The sequence below is a fragment of the Lates calcarifer genome, linkage group LG10 (assembly GCF_001640805.2).
Source record: "Lates calcarifer isolate ASB-BC8 linkage group LG10, TLL_Latcal_v3, whole genome shotgun sequence".
Lineage (NCBI taxonomy): Eukaryota > Metazoa > Chordata > Actinopteri > Centropomidae > Lates > Lates calcarifer.
Window position 1 is genome coordinate 13425045 of NC_066842.1, and position 18365 is coordinate 13443409.

Below are 18365 nucleotides of genomic sequence, written 5' to 3' on the forward strand. Positions count from 1 at the left end.
TCAAAACATTTCAAAGGAAACAATCCCTGCTGTATGCCAGGATACTGCTAATGTGCCAGAAACCACATGAGAGAATTAGATGAGAAGAAAGTGAGTACAACTGGGTAAAACAGAAGCAAATTCAAACACATTAAATCTAACAATATATGACAGTAACTGTCTTATTATTGCTTATTTTCTTCTGGTTCCCCGATAAGTAATTTGTAATTTGTGTAATATGTCATTTTGTTATTTACAAGTGACTTGACGGCTGCGAATTGTTGTTATTTGCCTGTTTTGTGTATTAATGACACAGTTTCTGCCAGAACAAAGACTTCTGGACACTCTGGATGAGATTTAATGTATGTTGACAGAGTGAAACAGGCATGATGGCAAAGATTTTAAAAATTTCCCCTATAGAAATAAACATCCTTGAAGCTATAGAATTAAAAACCTCCTTGTGTGTGGCAACGGTGCACAGTTGATACAATCAGAAGGCTGCTGTAGGGTTTAATATATATCACTTATTGAGAGAGAAAGAGATGGTAGATATGTCTTTTCATCTGAGCAGCTTGGTGTAAACAAGCAAAGAAAGGTGTATTAAAAATGCTGTGTCTATAGGGCTCATGTCTGATGTCTGTCAAATCATTAAAAAGGAGAGGTACTGTTATCAAATGCTTGGGATCAGCAATAGTGGTGGCACATCACTGAGATGAGGTATGTCTTCCATGGGGGCAACTTGAGGGCCTTTTGTGAATTTATAGAGTACGATAAAATCAGCTTCATATTTCTCCACGAAATCGGCTGATGAAAGCAGCCTGCGAGAGAATTACATGGCAAGAGTTTTGTCACTAGACCCATAGGCTTTATGGGCTAGGAATTGAAAAGGTAATGAGAAAAGCCATGCTGCAGGTTGGCTGTGTTTAATAAGTCATCATGCCTCTATCTATTGTTAGTCGCACAGACCTCCACCAAGATTGTGTTTTTCACCATGCTTAATACTCTGCAGCTAGCAGGCATTTCAATGGATATAATATATCCAGCACAGTGGAGCAGGCTAGCAGCTTACAGCACAGACACCATTACACAGAGTTGTGTGATAACAGTGAACAAAGAACAAAGTCTAAAAAATGAGACTGTTCTCCAGTTGCCTCTCTTCTTGAAGAATATGTGATTGCAATTAAGATAGACGGCTTTACAAAAAAATGGGAGGGGGGGAGCTAATTCTGGGACCTGGTAATTATGTGCACAAAGTAAAATTCTTCCTTCCCTGCACAATGCATGTGTGCAAACACATAACATTCAGGCAGCAGTCAACAGTAAGATAAAGAGTGACGTAAACGCTGCGGTCTTCAGGATACTCAGGATGATACTTGGCAGATGTATTTTTCTCCTTTTCTTAAAATTGGTTCATCCCATAACTCATCAAACAAATTCCCGCCATCCAAGTGATCTCTTTATTCTTCTCACAGATTTTCTGTCTCTAAGTAAACTCGGCACATAAGAAAAAAAAAGCTGCCTGAAGGAAAATGAATTTAAATGTGAGCTGATGATGAATGGTTGAACTGATTTTCTGGCAAGAATTAAAGCTTTGCAACGACACTTGACACACATTTGATGAAAGGGAGAGTAAAACTATAAAAAAGGACTACTTTTTACAGTTTGTGTAATTACTGTATGACACATATAATGGGACATATTTTCCATTTTGACAGCACAATCCTGAGCCATCTTTTGTCTTTATGTCATTGCCTCTGGGTATGCATGAAAACAACACTATTACTACACTCAAACCTGGCCAGACCGTTTGTTGTACTGATGTACACTTCCATCTACTTACATGAGCAGACCTGTTCTAAAAGACAGGCTTGTCACATACTCTGATCAACGAGAGTCAGTCAGAGGGATTTCTGAAGCGTGTGGAGTTTTTAACATGGAAATTGGCTTTGAACCCCATCTGCACAGGTCGGCACATCTCTGGGCAAAGCTCTGCTACTGCTGACAGGGAAAATGAACCATCAATTCTTTATAATGTGGCCTGATTATTATCCTACTTACCCCCTGCAAACTCAAACTTAGTGAATTTCTGCACCCTATGAAATCTGTAAACTCAGAGACAAGGAAAACCTAATGACTTTCTTTTTTTTCAAATGGCAGTCAAATAGAAGCACCATCAACAGAGCAATTCCAAAGTAAAATAAACCTATCAACACACCACTTTTAGAATAGTGAATTGTGGTTTTACCAACACACTTCAACACATCACACAATGTCCAGTATATGAAAAACCATCATATTAATCTACTCATAATGCTCTAAATCTGAGAACAAATCTTTGATAAAATGAAAGTGACTAACAAAGAGAACTTTGACTATAAGTTGGTTTTTTAGGGTTCCTTATTATTACAATAAATATCTGAGTATGACTTTAAAGTTTGACATAAAATTCCACTATGAAATGATTAAAAAATATATCCTACCTGTGTAGAAATGTTGATTTCAGACCCACACACCAAAACAAAATAAAGCAAAATATGAAAAAATCTAAATACAGATTCATATATTAGACTCTTAACAAGTGAAATGGGACTCTGACTGTGACACATGATACAAACCAGAGCAAAGTTTGAATGTGTGAAGTGTGTTCAGCAACTTCGGGAAGGGATCTGTCAACGTCCAATCTAGGATGTCTTTATTTGACACGATTGGTTTTGTTAGGTTTCTTGAGCCAGTCCAGCCCGCTGGTGTCCCTTTCACCCCTAAAAGCAGCTGGGCCCTGACCCTTGCAACACCGGCCCTCAAAGCTGAGCTCTTTTCAGCTCGGGGCGTACGGGTGGGGGGACCTCCCTGTTCCCTCCCACCAGCAACATCCCATTCAGCCGCAGAGATAACTTTATTCATCTTGTGCATCATTGTATCCAGTTGAATGCAGAAACTATGCAGACACTTGAGTGAATTGAACTAGCGTGCGTGCATGTGTTAAGGACAGGAAAGAAGGGGAGGTGTTACGTCTTAATTTCTTCATTTTGACAGAAAATGCACGCATGGCTTCACTTTGAAAACCCACCTTTGTCCTTTTCATTTCAGTACGAGCGCTCTGAGTTTACCTGAAGAAGTAAATTTGAGAAGGTCGGTGTTATGATTACATGTTAGGGTTTAAAATATGTAATCATACCACAGATTTTTCAATACATTCTGACAAATACACCAGTGTGTGCAGATGACTGCTGTGTGTCACTGGAGTTAATTTACATGAAAGTGCTTAATAGCTATTTTTTTCCCCGTCTTTTTTTAATTTGGTAAACTCTGCTCTTCTATTTCTGATTTAGCGATGGGCAGCTGGCAGGGACAGTTGAGCTTATTTTCACCTGCCTAACACCAAAACAGCACTAAGACCACCCTGCTCTTCTCTCATCATTCATATTCAAGCCAGGGCCTCTTGACAAGTCTGCTGATCTCACTCAATGTTTTGTGATTTGGACAATACGTTTTCCACTGTGTGGGCAAAAATGCTGAGGCCATCACACTTCTTGAGGCCAGTCTTGTGAGACTCAACTGAGGCAGAAGCTCTGAATTATTCCTCCTCTGTCAGTGGATCTGCCTGATCCCAGACAAGTCTAATGCTGTAGTCAAATAGAATACGGGATACTGTGTTTGGATATGGCCAAAAAACACTTTAAAAAACATTAAGCTCAAACTGAGGCAGTAAAAGTAGCGTGAATGTGCATAAAAGTTTTTTGTCAAAGAACCCACACTTCAATTTATACATTAGGTCGCTCTTCACAGTGCTTTGTTTTTTAGTATCGACAACTTAGAAGTTTAGTCTTACTCTAAAGCTGTTTATTTGTATGTTGTTTTGAAGAGAAGGCGAGTATTGTGGTCAACAAATACAAAATTCACTACAAGATTTATGTGCTAGTGTTCCTTAGATTGATTTTTTCTCTGAAACGTGGCAAAAATAGGATGTTAATGCTGGAGATTCCCTATAAAGTAATGCTGAAATATTGTAAAATCAGTCATATTTAATTTTATGTTTGACTTAGTGGATACAAGACACAGTCCTTTAACTGTTTCATCACATATGTAATTTAAGTACATTTTTAAATCAGCAAACAAATATAGGAAGTTTACATCATAGTTAACATTGAGGTTAAAAAACTTATGTCCCAAACTTCAACTTGTCCTCACTACTTTAAAATGCCACGTAGTTTTCTGCTACATGAAGCGCAATGATATCCAAAATATGATTCTTCATAAAGAGCGCGAATATTTGTGATGTAGCCATTGGTAAAAAATCCTTTTGGGGATTTCGATATCTAAAAGAGAGAGGTTTATACATTAGCGCTGTAGTTGCAAAACACTGTTGATATTCAAATGATTATTGTGCAAAATCTGGGATAAGCTTCTGTGTGAGAGCTCTTCTAAGTGCCTACAACTATTGCTAATTCCCCTCACCATTGTGGGCTGAACAAAGGCCTTAATCCCATTTCACTTTTGCAGAAGGCTGGGGCTATTTTCCCTCTCATAAACCAACAACACTCCCCCTAGCCAGAGCTGAGAGGTTCTGAGAAAGGGGCCAGTGTGTGTATACTTCAAGGCTTTTTTGTCCAACTTGGCTAGTGCTCTGCATAAACTTTTAAGTGGTCCCAGTAGGCCTCAGACACCTTTTGGCACAAAAAATAAGCTACCACAAACTGTAAAAAGGAAGCCAAACACTCTCTTAACCTGGACAATACAAAAGAAAATATATGAAGTCTTTTATAACTCTGATTGGGTCTGGGCTGCAAAGAGTTAACATGTTTTTTTTCATGCACCAGTAAAGGAACTTTCATTCTCCTGAAAGCAGCTCTCTTTCTGCACATTGTAAATCCTTTAATACATTATTTATAACATGGTGGTCCACTATCAAAGCAAGTGAAGTAGGACAGGATTCAGTTCTTGTACTTTGTAGTTTAGCTTTAGCTTGCAGCAGAAAAATAAAACCACTTATGTGACTTTGACATAATATTTTCCTTTGTTATCCAACCCACTTCATTTCTACATTTCAAATTTATGGTTTAATTAAAGCAAGTAACCGTTTCTAGGATTTTTCTCATTCAATTATAATTACATCACAGAGTCCTAACTGTGAATGTGAATATTGTCAAGAAGCAGAATCACTTTTACTTTTTAATAATCAAGAAACAAAATGCCACTTAGTATTGTTGTACCACCTGAAGATTATTAAATTACTGAATCTTCATCTTATGGATGAATATTAAATATTCCATACATAAAGAGATTTTTTCCTTTTTTAATTCAGTTTTATGAATAATAGTATGAGCAGAATATGGGCTCTTGAGTGTATAAGGAATGGGTAAAGCTCTCTGGAACAGACAGCAGCCCCACAAGCCCAGTTGTTTAGTAAGTAAGTGATGGCTTTATTCAGCTGTTGTGTCATGTGGTGCATGTGAACCAGCATGCAGACCAGCATGTGGCATGTGTTGGCTCATGTTAGGTGTGTAGTTAGAGAGTCTACTTGCACTTAAAAAAAATGTGGGGCACAGCAAACACAAATCAGCCAGGAATTTTCTTCGACAGCCAGACAAACCGTTCTCCTTTAATCTTAATCAATTAGACACCCATGAAGTGCAAACAAATCACAAACCTGTCAGCGTACACAATACAGTGTAAAGAATCTGCAAATTACATGCGGTGTAGACAAGCTGCACCCCCTTCAAAGCTGCTGGGTTGAGTCCTCTAAAAAAAAAAAATCCTCACATTACCCAGATCATATTTGTGCCATTGACTTACAGTGTAATAAAGAGGATCTCTTTGCTAAGATGCCCACTGGAATCCAGAACTGTTAGCTTAATATCCACTGGGATCCACCGAGGTGAGTGTAGCCTTTCACATACAATACTCAGTCCTGGAAAGTGATACGTCTTTGCTTGATGTTAATGGTTTGTAACATCCCAAGATAGCAAAAATTTATCTCTTGCAAACCTGGCCTAATGATATTTCCTTTGCTAAAGTTGACAGAGAGAAAAGTCATGGTTAAAGTATTATTGAATTTTCACATGTGCATACAGGGAGTCGTGTATCAAATTCTACCAACTCTTATCTGCACAGAGCACTACCTGAGGCTTTTTTAGGGGGATGGGGTTGGAGGTGGGGATTACTTGTTTTACCTGCTTCCCAGTGACTGGCCTGGAAATGAACATTAATGTAACAACAGAGCTGTTAAATCTAAAAAATAAAACTTAATTTTGTCATTGTTTAGACAAGACAAATCTTTAATTAAAAATATAACCTTGTAGGATGGACAGTGTGGATAATGGATGGATGGATGGATATTATTTGAAGGTCTATAGAGTATGTAAATATAGATATACTGATTATTTCACTAATGATGAAATCCATGTTTAAAGCCAAACTCTGCGAAACTTTATGTGTATGCAGTAAGATTTTTTTTCCGCCAGACCAACCACTGCTATAAAGATTAAATTAAGAACATCAAGTATTCAAAGAAAAAGAGACAGGATGGATACTGGCAATAAAAACATAATACAAATCTGGCACATCTTGTTCCTGTCTACTGCAACAGCATGCTATTTGCTGTACAAGAAACAATGGGAACCATGACAATTTTGCATTAAAATCATATGGTCTTTATGGTCTCCCCATGGGTTTAAATGATGATCATGACTGCACATTTCTGTTGCCAAACCTTAGCCATATTTCTCATATTTCTCATAAATTGAACCAAACCAAACCTGAACCATACTGTACTTGTCATGAGCAGATATTGTAGGAATAATCAATTGAAAACTTTGGCAGTGACTGCTCAAAAATGTTGTCACTGAACGTAATCTGTTTTTTTGAGAAACTGTCCAATATCAGCGGTCTGTCTGGTGAGTGGGCTGTGCAAAACTGATCTTTGCAACCAACATGTTGTGAGTTTCCCCACAGAAAACGTCCTGGCAGTAGAGTCTGGCAGTAGAATCATCTACAGGGTGTCCTGATTCAGTTTACTAATATCCATTCAACTGAATAATGTCTGTCATCACACAATCAAACCTAACTCTGCAAACTCATTTATCTGGCTTTGAATGTGGCGATCACAGAACCCACTAACATACTGAAAAACACAAGTGGGTAAGCTTTTGGTAAAAAAATCGAGTGGACACTTGTTTTGGTGGTTTGTGCTCTGCTTACTTCTTCTGGCTGCAGAATTCAGAAATCAATGATGGACTTTTATGAGTTTCAAAGTGCCTTTCTGGCACCTATCCTAAAAGTTAGAAATGAGAAAATATAGTCTTTAAAGTGAGTTTCTTGAAGAAACTTCTTTATTTTAAATTCCATATCACAGCTTTTTAGAAGGACTTATTAGCTGGAGATAAAAGTAACTGTATTTACAGAAAGAAATATTACTTTAGAGAGTCAAAAGATCGCAGATTCAAATTCTGTTTAAAACAGCTTTATCTTATAGCACTACGGTTTGCTCAGAACAACAACCTGTTATAATCTTAATGAATCTGTGGTCATTGTTGTACTGCACTATGAACTTGTAAACAGCTGTTATGGGTTGTGCAAATATGACCACATGGACACAAACAACGATTTCAGATAGGGAGCAGTACAATACCAATACAATATACAATACCAACACCAACAACCAATACAACACCAGAGTTACTTATGTTATCATGTTAGCAGCGTTTTATCACACACCACACATAGCTAAAAAGACAGTGACTCAGTTTATTTGCTATCTTTACTCACATAAACTTCTTATAACAGTTGGATGGAAACATAACTAGACTTTAAACTATTAACGACTAGCTTTTATAACATGTTTATCTCTAGCCGAGAAAGGCAGCTCATGTGAAATTATTCCTCTAGGGCAATAAAGCTGACGATTCCCATCCCTCTGTGCTGTTGTTCTTCGTCACTGCTAACTTTCCTGTTGTCCTGAGAAAACCCAAGGATTCATCAGCTGCTTCTTTTCATCTGCCAACAAGGAGTTTCAACGATAGGCAAAAACACAGGGGTTATCGCCCCCAGATCTAACCCCCCATCTGTGAGGTCACTGTCACCAACCAGTAGGAGTCGCTGATGCAAAGACATTATCCCTCACCAGCTTCACACCTTTGTATGAGTAAGAGTGTTTACTGGAACTCCCTCAACTACGCTGAAGGTACAGCTGTCAGGAATTTAACCTTAGTTATCAGCTTGTACGTATTTTATATTTCTGTACATTGGCATTATTGTTATCAACTGTATTCTGAGACATCTGTAACACGATGTGACCAGATCAGATGTGAGTCTTTGAATCACCTAGGATACCTGACTCCGAGTTAAGGTGACTACAGGTGTGAATGCTGTGTGATAAATGGTGAATGCTATGTAACATTAACTATGAGGCTCTAGTTAATCCACTTTAACCATACTTCAATTTATTCTATCATATTCTATTAAAGTTGAGAGAAGATGTTTTGTTAAAATTACACATTTCATTAAATAACTCTTTGATAAAGTTTTGGGCTTGTTTTTTTAATCCATTCAGCTTCTTTCTTTCTTTCTTTTTTTTTTTTTTTTTTAAAGATTTTGGTGTAAGTCATAATTATTTTGTCATTTTATTAATTAAAGAGTAATTTATTACCAGGCTGTAAAACTGTTTCAGTGTTTTCTCTGGTTGAAAGTTTCAAGTCTGTTGCAGTTTTGACCATATCCAAAAGTGACGGTGCACGGACACACCCTGGAGTGCATTTCTACATCAGTGCAGTATGGCGAGAAGCTAAACCAATGGGGTCAGTAAAAACAAGATTCTAACTTTTGCTACTTTAACACTAAACACATGGTACAAGTGAAGCTGATGGGAGTGTCACTAGTTTTGCAGGTAATTCCTGATAAAGCAAAGTACTGGACACATTATAATTTTGACCTGATGATGGCACTACATGAAAAGTCCGGGGGTCACCAAAGTCCTATGTGGACCATGAATATCTATAGGAAATGTCATGGCAATCCATCAAACAGTTGTTGAGATATTTCATTCTGGACCAAAGTGATGGACCGACCAACCAACAGACCGGCATCTCCATCCCTAGAGCCATGCCGCTAGCAGGCTAAAAAACTGTGTCCACATGGCCACATTTGGGCTATTTGCCGTTTTGGCACATTTGATGGCAAAAAGCTGGCGGATAAGTAAATAACACAGACAGACAGAACATGCTTATTTCTATACCTTTCTATATCTTCAAATAGTCAAAGAATATCTAGACCAACTGTACAAACAAAACCTCACTAATAACACTAGCTTCTGCAGTCCTTTGTGCTTTGTATCTGCTGTATTGTGTTGGACTGGTGCTTTTTGAGATAGATGGCTGGGTTGATGGGTGAGTGAAATAAGTATTTGTACATTATATTTACATTTCTGTGTAGTGTTGATCAGATTTATTTATGGGCAAATTGGTAAGATGTTTGTATAACGAGATGATTTACATATATTTTTATGATGATCACAATTTGTATTTGTTGTTTTTGTTGACATTTGAAATTACAGAACAAAAATACATTCTTAAAGGCCATTTGATGAAGTATGGCTGGCTGGACTTTTATCAATTTGTTAACACAAACTTACAAGTGGATGCGTTTTGTGAAGTATTAAATAAACAACATTGGTATGATACAGCAACATAACCCACTGTAGATAGCTCACACAGTACCAGGTAACATAGTCACTTCTGAGTGATGGAAATTTCTCATACTCTTGTTATAAACTCATTAAAATGCTTTTAACTTTTGAGAGAAACACCACAAGTTAGAGGTCAAATTAATGAAATATGATTTAGACTAGACAAACATTCTGGGCAACATTCTAAGCACCAAAATCATGGTGGTCTGTATTTGCAAATTCAGATAATTTAGCATTTGCACACAATGTTCTGTACTAGCAATTGGCATATACATAGCATAACATCTAATATATGAAGAGAAAAAGCTTGTGCCACTTTCTGAACTTTTGGCAATTGTTAGCACTGTGTCACTGAATGTAAGGGAGAGAAATGAAGTAGAGACAGATGAGTCTTAAGCTCTCACTAACTCCTTTGTAGGAGCTGTGGGTCGATGCGATAAACCCACTGTACAAAGATATTAACTATCTGGTGAAATTAGTCAAACATCTTTAAAGGCCCAGATTTTTTTTCTCAGGAGTTGGTGGAGACCAAAACTGAGTTAAGAGGAAATATGATTCCAATGGGATGACAAGAAGGTGGAAGACATCTACAAGGTGGTTAGAACTGTGTGTCTGTCAGCTTAATTTGGAATTCCTCTGCTCCCTGATGGCTAAAAGTCACAACTAAAGAATGAGTTGCATTTGGTTGCCCCCTAAATTATGGGGCAGTTCAAGTAACCAGCACGTCACCAGCTGGTCAGCAACACACATCAGTCTTCAGTGATTCTGTTCAGCCATTTTTCTGCCATATTCAGGAAGCTCTGACCAAGAACTCAGCTTAAAAGAAAAATTATTTTTAAAGACACTTGAGATCACAGTTACATGCGTGAAAGAAGCAAAAGTCTCATCTTCTGCAGGCAGCAGTGTTAGTTAGTTAACATGAAAGAGTTTGTATTAGATGACTAGAACCTGCAGTGCAGTTGTTGCTAAGCCTTTACTCTAACATGAAATAAGACTAAAACCTGAAGAAGATACAAATGAGAAGCAGGCCGTATTTGTCCTTAATGTACCTGTTTGCAATGCACTCTGCAGAAATGCTGCTTGCAGCTGTATCTGTTAACTGTTAACCAAGCTTAATTTTCATTATCTTCAGGGTCTGACAGATGCAAGCTACAATATACAACAGCTGCATCTGCAAAATATGTAAATGCACAACCACATAAGGTGACCAAACAGTTAACATCTTCAGCTATGTTAAACCCCCCTTCTGAACTTTACAGCAGCTGGACTATTTATGCAAATACAAATAAATCTATAGATATAAAAATATGTGCAGAAATTAACCGCCAAGATCTATGAGAAATACTAATAATTTAACAGAATTTCACAAAATAAAATTTGGAGTTTCTTTGGCAGGGCTCGTAATCATTTGCATTATGTTTTGTTAGAGATGGAGGCAGGAGCAAAAAAAAAAAAAAAAAAGTCTTTGCCTTTGTGGTACTGTATGCATATGTCTCAGAAATTGTACAATACAAAAGAACCACTTAGCCCCAGTAGCTTATTGGTTTTATTGAGGTCTTAACTGGTGTGATAAGTTGTAACATCCAGGTGGTCATTAAATAAAATCTCTTATCAGGTGTTCACTTGTGGAGGAATTAAGCAGTAGTTTGGTAAAGAACATTTTCACCTCAGAGTTTAATTAATATTAAAGGAGTGGAAAAACAATAGCCCCACTGCATTTGAAATCTTAACCCCAGGTGCCCTCATTTGGAGTGCCTAGCATATCTCCATGCTGCACAAGTCTAATCTATGGCATGTCAGCGTGACCAGGTGAAAAGTGGCGTTAATTCTATATTGGAGCTGGGCATGTGTTGAGAGCAGCAGAGACAGGTAGAGCATGCCATGGGAGTCAGCGTGTGACCTGACAGGGATTGGCAGGCAGGGTGTTAATTGGATAGGTGCGCCAGCCCATTTGTGTTGGCCATCCCATTGCAGAAGACATTGTACCTAGTTCTTGACTCCCAAGACAAGCTGCTGTGCTCTTCTTAGACATGCTCTGAATATAGCCAATGAAATTATTTGTTTCCCAACCGCCACGTGACTTTCCCCAGACACAAAGACGGGGGATGGGAAAGACAATGCATCACAAGGTAGAGCCTCTCTGGGCTACAATGGAGGTTATTTGGACTGGTAAGAATTCAGTCTGTGTGTGTGTGCAATTCATTCAAGAATATATTATATATAAAGTGAGTTGTGGCAGCAAGACAAAAGTTTGTTTTTACGTTAAGACATTATGTCAAATATGTTTGCAAAGTGTTAATTTGTGATTATTTAGTTGATAAATGTAACTGTGTGGTCAGTGATTAGAACATATTGGCTCTAAAGTTAATCAACAATAACAGGGGGAGACACATTGTCATGGTTTCATGCCCTTTAGTTGTCTCGGTGGAATGATTCACTTAAGTCTGAGACACAAAAATTGGCTAATTTACTGATTGGCAGTGCAGTTGCATACAGTTGTTGACTGTATGATATTGGATATTAAAAATGACACAAAAACAATTTTTTTATGCGTCACCACTGGTATGAGCAATTTTGTTAATTTGCATTTGTGTTGTCTTTTTAAACAAAATATTACACTGTAATTAACTCGTAAATTTAAACTCATGATGACATTGTGAAGTTTGTTCTTTCTGAATATGAACCAGTGTTTCACATACTAGACCAATAGTATGAGCTATAATTAGATTAAGCTGTGTTACCAATTAGTCATTTGTTATTCACACTAATATAAGTTCTAAATATTTCCAGCACGATTTTTAACTTATTTAAAGAAGTTTACTATGTATGTTTGCCTCTGACATGTCTGTAGCTACAGTGCTGTTAAACTTCATGGAAGAAGTTGTAATAAAATGACTTTGCACCACCATCTTGTGTTAAATATGTCTTTGCTAAGTAGCTTTGTAATGAACAGGAGCCTGTTCAATGAGCTGGTCATTACTATAGAGTGAACAGCTTTAGGTCAATTTCTTATTCACTCTGTTGGATCTTATTTTGTAATAATGAGTCTATTAATCTTCATGTGACGTAAATAAATTGGGACTTGACAATTTGTCACTATTTATGAAGGAATATAGGTGAACACAGCGACAAAGCTTTTGTGCTAAGCTACAAAAGTCAATGTCACAAAATGTTTTCTGGGTACTAGTGAAAAATGATCTCATTTTGCAAAGCATTCTGTCAGCCATGTTTGGACTTTAGAGTCTTTATTTTTCTGTCTTACTGAGAAAATTAATGAAAATTTTATGTTTGATCCTCAATTTTGCTTTGCATGCTGGTTACAAACAATATCTTCCCGCTGCTGTCTTATGAGCAAACATGGTTGAAACTGTAAACGCCTCTGCGCAATCAGTCAATAGTCATGGATTGCATTTGTTAACCATGATTAATATTGACTGATATTTTCAACGTTGCTATGACAATATATGCGTAAAATAAAATAAAATAAATGTTGGTTAAATTGAATTGACAAGCTTAAATTTGTATATTTTAGCATGGATCTGTAAAGCTAGCATGTCTTCTTTTGAGTATACTGTACATTAAATATTATATGAAGTAATAGCTGTCAAGTCTCATCCAAATGTTAAAGATATTCCTGGCTGGCTCTCAAAAAAGTGCTTCAACAGCAGTTTCAGAAATTTTGTCGAGAACTGATACGCTGATGATAAACCAGCAGGTTCAAATAGAGGCTCTGCTTTCTGACTGATTTTCAGCCTCCTCAATGAACAGGAAACAAAGCTCACTTCATACATCAGCCTCTAAATCTACTGAACATTGTAAAGAATGTTTGGTTGAACTCAGTGGAACCTGTCTTCAACCTTGACCCATTATTTTACAAATGCTGTGAACCCATTCACAAAATGTATGTCCCCAAGGCTAACATGGCATAGACTGTGTGAAGTGACTGACTTTAAGACCGTCAGATCTAGGATTCCTCAGCCTGTTCTCCTCTGGCCAGTGTGACAGGGCTTTACTGTGTGGTGTGGTTATGTTCTCAGTTAGAAGTCAGATATTGAGAAAATGTGTGAAGAATTATGATTCACACAATATTTTCCACTGTATAGATAGTGTTTTTCTGTATGCTAGATACTGAAGTAGTGCGACTTAGAAAGGCATTAAGTACTTAAGAATAAACTGCTGCTCATGCTTAAAATGTCTCAGCAACTGCAAAATGAAAAACGGGCAAAGGATGTTTTTAATATAAGAAAACTGTAACTCTACATTGCATTTTGTGCGTATCAATGCACAATTGCACATTGCTATGCCATATGAACTAGTGATGTCTGCTTTTATTTGAATATGAATGCTCTTTTAATACAGCAAAGGGTATACACAACCTTTCAATTTAACCTTAGCCATTGTGTTCGATGCAGACTAGCCTTTCTATTGTTAAAGATGCTGCATCTTATTTTTTTAATAAGCAAAAGGATTAAATTAAACCCCATGCAATCCAAATGAAATGGGGATTTTTGGGCGCATTCATACAAAATGTGTCTGGAAAAGATAATTCCACTTAATGGAAGCATTTAAAGAAGTTGGCTGATGACTCCACTGCAACTTGGATTATATCATGTGTGTTTTTTTGTTTTTTTTTCTGCTGTCATAATTTATCTTAAAAAGCAGGGAAACTCACCATTAACGTGAATGTTTGCCACTATTTCAGTATTTCCTACTTAATAATTTTGGGAGATGCAGTAAATAGCAGGTTTTTTCTTCAGTCTGAAAGATATCAAATGAAGTGTATTAACATCAAAGTTTATTATATTATTATTATTGTATTATTATTTTCTTTGTTATTCAATCTTATTTATCCCCTTGTCATTTCCATTTCCTGCCATTATATAGACTTCTCTCAGCCTGAGTTAGGGGCTGGAGCGAGCTGTCAGATTTGCGGGTGATATCTCAATTAAGCAAAATAGGAAAATCTATTGTTTATGTGGGTGTGAGGGGGTATTTCCAAGCCACAGGCTTTAAAACGGGAACAAGAATGTGTTCGGTCAGCTTGAACAGCGCAGTAGGTTTTTGGGGAGGACTCCTCCTTTGTGACACATGCAGCATAGACATAATGAATTATATTATAATTACAAAGCACAGTCTGTAGAAGTGGACAATATAGATATTTGGCCAGGGGGTGGGGTGTGCTGCTCCATAGAGACTGGGCCACTCCAGACTGCATTTCTATTCAGATCACTTTAACTTAGACAAATCTCAATATGAATGAATGGGGCTTTGTTCAGAAAATAAAAACATTTGAACAAGGACGCCTCATCTTCTCATACGCTGGGGGCAGAGAAGCAATTTTACACACGTCTGAAAAAGATGTTGAGCTGCCAAGATTTCGCTTTTTTTATGTCAAAAAGTACTCACTACATATTCATCTATAAATAATCTAAAATAACATTCAGAAAAAAGCACATGTAATACTATTTTAATAAAATAAATGTGCAAAGGTAGAAAGATGTTACACCAGAGAACACTGGTTTGTGTGCAGGAGCGTGCTGTGTGTGGTGACGGTGGAGGTACTGTATATTGTGGAGAGACTGGGCAAAGCAGAGCGAGCAGAGAAGCAGAGGGGAGGGAAGCTGGCAGTGACTGAGAAGATGAGGATTTGACGGCAAGGTGACAAAGAGTTCAAACAAAATGAGGCTTGTAGATTAGCTGCACTCCCCTCAGTGACAGGTGTCATCTCTTGGGGCAGTCTGTCACTCTGCCTGCTGCCACTCTTTATATAATATGAGGAGAGAGAGGAGGAGAGGCAGCACCACTTGCACCTCACAAGGCACGGCCTAGCCTGCTCTACCTGCCAGCAACCAAGATTAAAGCCTAAGTGGCAGAGGGAGAGCGGAAGGACCAAAAGTCGTGCAAATGTTTATTCACCTTGCTAGTGATTTTACTTTAATGATTTTATCATAGTCTGAAACTTGTCAGTTAAAGTCAATGTAAAATCACTTAGTCGGGGACATTATCTTATAATAGGGAAACCCTAATGTCCATAATTACTCTTTGACAGGTTGAGGGTATACTATTCAAGCAATCTATGTTGCTTTACATCTTTAATTGTTTCCATATTAATCAATCACTTTTCCCATCCCTACTCCTGGATGTATTAAGCCATTACAGGGAATGTTGCAAATCAGTGAATAGGGCTTTTGTGGCAACATTAGAGTTTTTAAAAATATAAATTCTGCATCAATGTGATGAAACGCCAGACACTTAATTAGTTGAATTGGCAGGCCAAAAATAGATATTCCCATCTGGCTATTTTATCCATCAAATGTTTCTCAATGAAATTTATACAGTACCTGCTATATTCGGATTTATATCAATACCACGATTTACAGATAGTGTGGTATATGATTTTATCCATATTACCCACCCCCTAATTCTATAGATACAGGTGTGTCTAAATAGCACTACCCAAAAATTATATAGAAGGCAATAGATACCAGTAAACATTTACTACCAACTCAAGACAAGCAACACACACACACACACACACAGAGAGAGAGAGAGAGAGCACAATAAAGACAGACAGAGGGAGAGAGAGAGAGTATTGTTCTTTTGTAAAGAGTCGGTGAGTTTTGCCCAGACCCTTAACAAGTCTGTGATACAGGAAGGTATTAACTAAAGCTCGGAGGGAGCCAGCTCACATCATCCTGGTGACATACAGGCTGAGACCTGCTGCTCTCTGCCCAGGACTCCAGCCATCTGCTCCACAGATTGCACTGAAACCCACACAGCAAGCGCTGCTGCCACCCCTCTGGGTGAGAGAGTCACCAGAGGGTCAGCTACTTCTCCAGGACTTTCTCCCTTATGCGTTTTGACTGCTCGTACTAGTTTGCGTTGATTCGGGTCGCCAAGCAACCAAACTAATAATCTCATAATCTGCACTGAGTGACAAACTGAGAATCTACAGTACGTCTGACAGGCAATGAGAGAGAGAGAGAGAGAGAGACTTCACAAAGGGAGGGAACGAGTAATGGAGAAAAAAGCATGAGAAGTATTTTGATGTTTGTTTTTGACAGATGAGGGATGCCCCCTATTGACTTTGTCAGGGAAGCTCGAAACAGGGGTAGAGAGAGTAAAACCAGAGAGCAATGGTGATTGCAAATTGTGAAGAGAAATAACCCGAGTGGCAGCAATCTCAGTTACAACCACAATAGTGGGAAACGAGGTCCCTAAGACTATATGGACAAAGGAAAGACTTAGGTTGAAAATTCAGGTGGCCAGTATACATTAAGGTTTTAAAATATTCATTGCACAGGTTGGAAGGGATAGAAGGTTATGTGAGTATTTGGTGCCCTCCCGAATGGAAAATTCTCTCTGAATAACAATCAGGTTGTATAGAACCAGACGTATTATTAAAACGAAGATGAGTGGTAGCTGGTTATAACTACACAGGGCAATTTCTATAGCCTGGAAAAGAGTCAGCTATAAATATATTAGCCCAATAATTCTAAGTTAGCCACAAAATACAGCTTTAAAAACTGTTAACTTCTATATATATATATATATATATATATATATATATATATATATATACATACATACATACATACATACATACATACATACACACACACACACGCACATATATATATATATATATATATATATATATATATATTTTTTTTTTTTTTTTTTTACATGGTTTATTCTCCTTAATTCAAAAATGTTTTGCTTAAATGAATTTCCCGATAAAGCGATTTCACACACTTGCAGCATGACGGCATCTGTGCCCTGCGCATTGAAAAACAAGTCATATGCCTCACAGTGTGTCTCTGGTCTGTGAACCAGTGTCCGTTGGGGAAATCGACCACCCTGGGCACAGTTGTGCTGGAGTGAGTAATGAGGCAGGCTTTCCATGATGGCTGATAGAGGCTCCCATTAACAGCCATGCTTCAGGGTATTCTCTGTCTCTGTGTTGTGGAATGGAAATGAGATCTGATAGAACCATGTATAATTTGTTGTCACATCAAAGTGACACTTATTAGCTTTATTTCCTTATCACTGTTACATCTACAGTACCTCTGGGTAAATATTTCAGTACAACAGACTGCTGCTAGCATGCTTTTGTTATGTGCCTCTAAGTATAGCAGTAGTCAGTACAACTTTCATTGATTGCAGTTCTCTAACAACTGGTTATAGAAATGTGTGTCTTCTGTTGACGTGCTTTCAAATTGGATACAATGAACGTACTTTACACCACAAATAGATTTCCTGAAAGCTTATATCCAACACTTCTGTTGGCTTAGAACTAGTTTGGGCATTTTAATTCTTATGGGAGAGCAAACATTGTTGTCATTTTCCTGTGTTTCCCTTTCATCACCAAGATTGATAATCTTATTAGTAATACCATTTTACAGTAGGTAAAAGTCTTTTGTGCCACAGTGCTTTTTGATATATTTTATTCATCAGATGTCATTCCCACATAGACACGCACACGTTTTTTTGCTCATGCGCACAGACACACAAGCAAACACACACATTTTTCTCCATTAATCTCGCAGCTATCCTGAAGTGGATTATTTTGAATTTATCCAACAGCCCTCTTCATATCTTTGTGACTTTGAATTGGGATATTGCCGGATGGACCACTATCGGAGCAGAATTATTTTCCCAACTCCAGCAGAGAACTGGGCATTGAAGGGCTATATTTTACCATTGC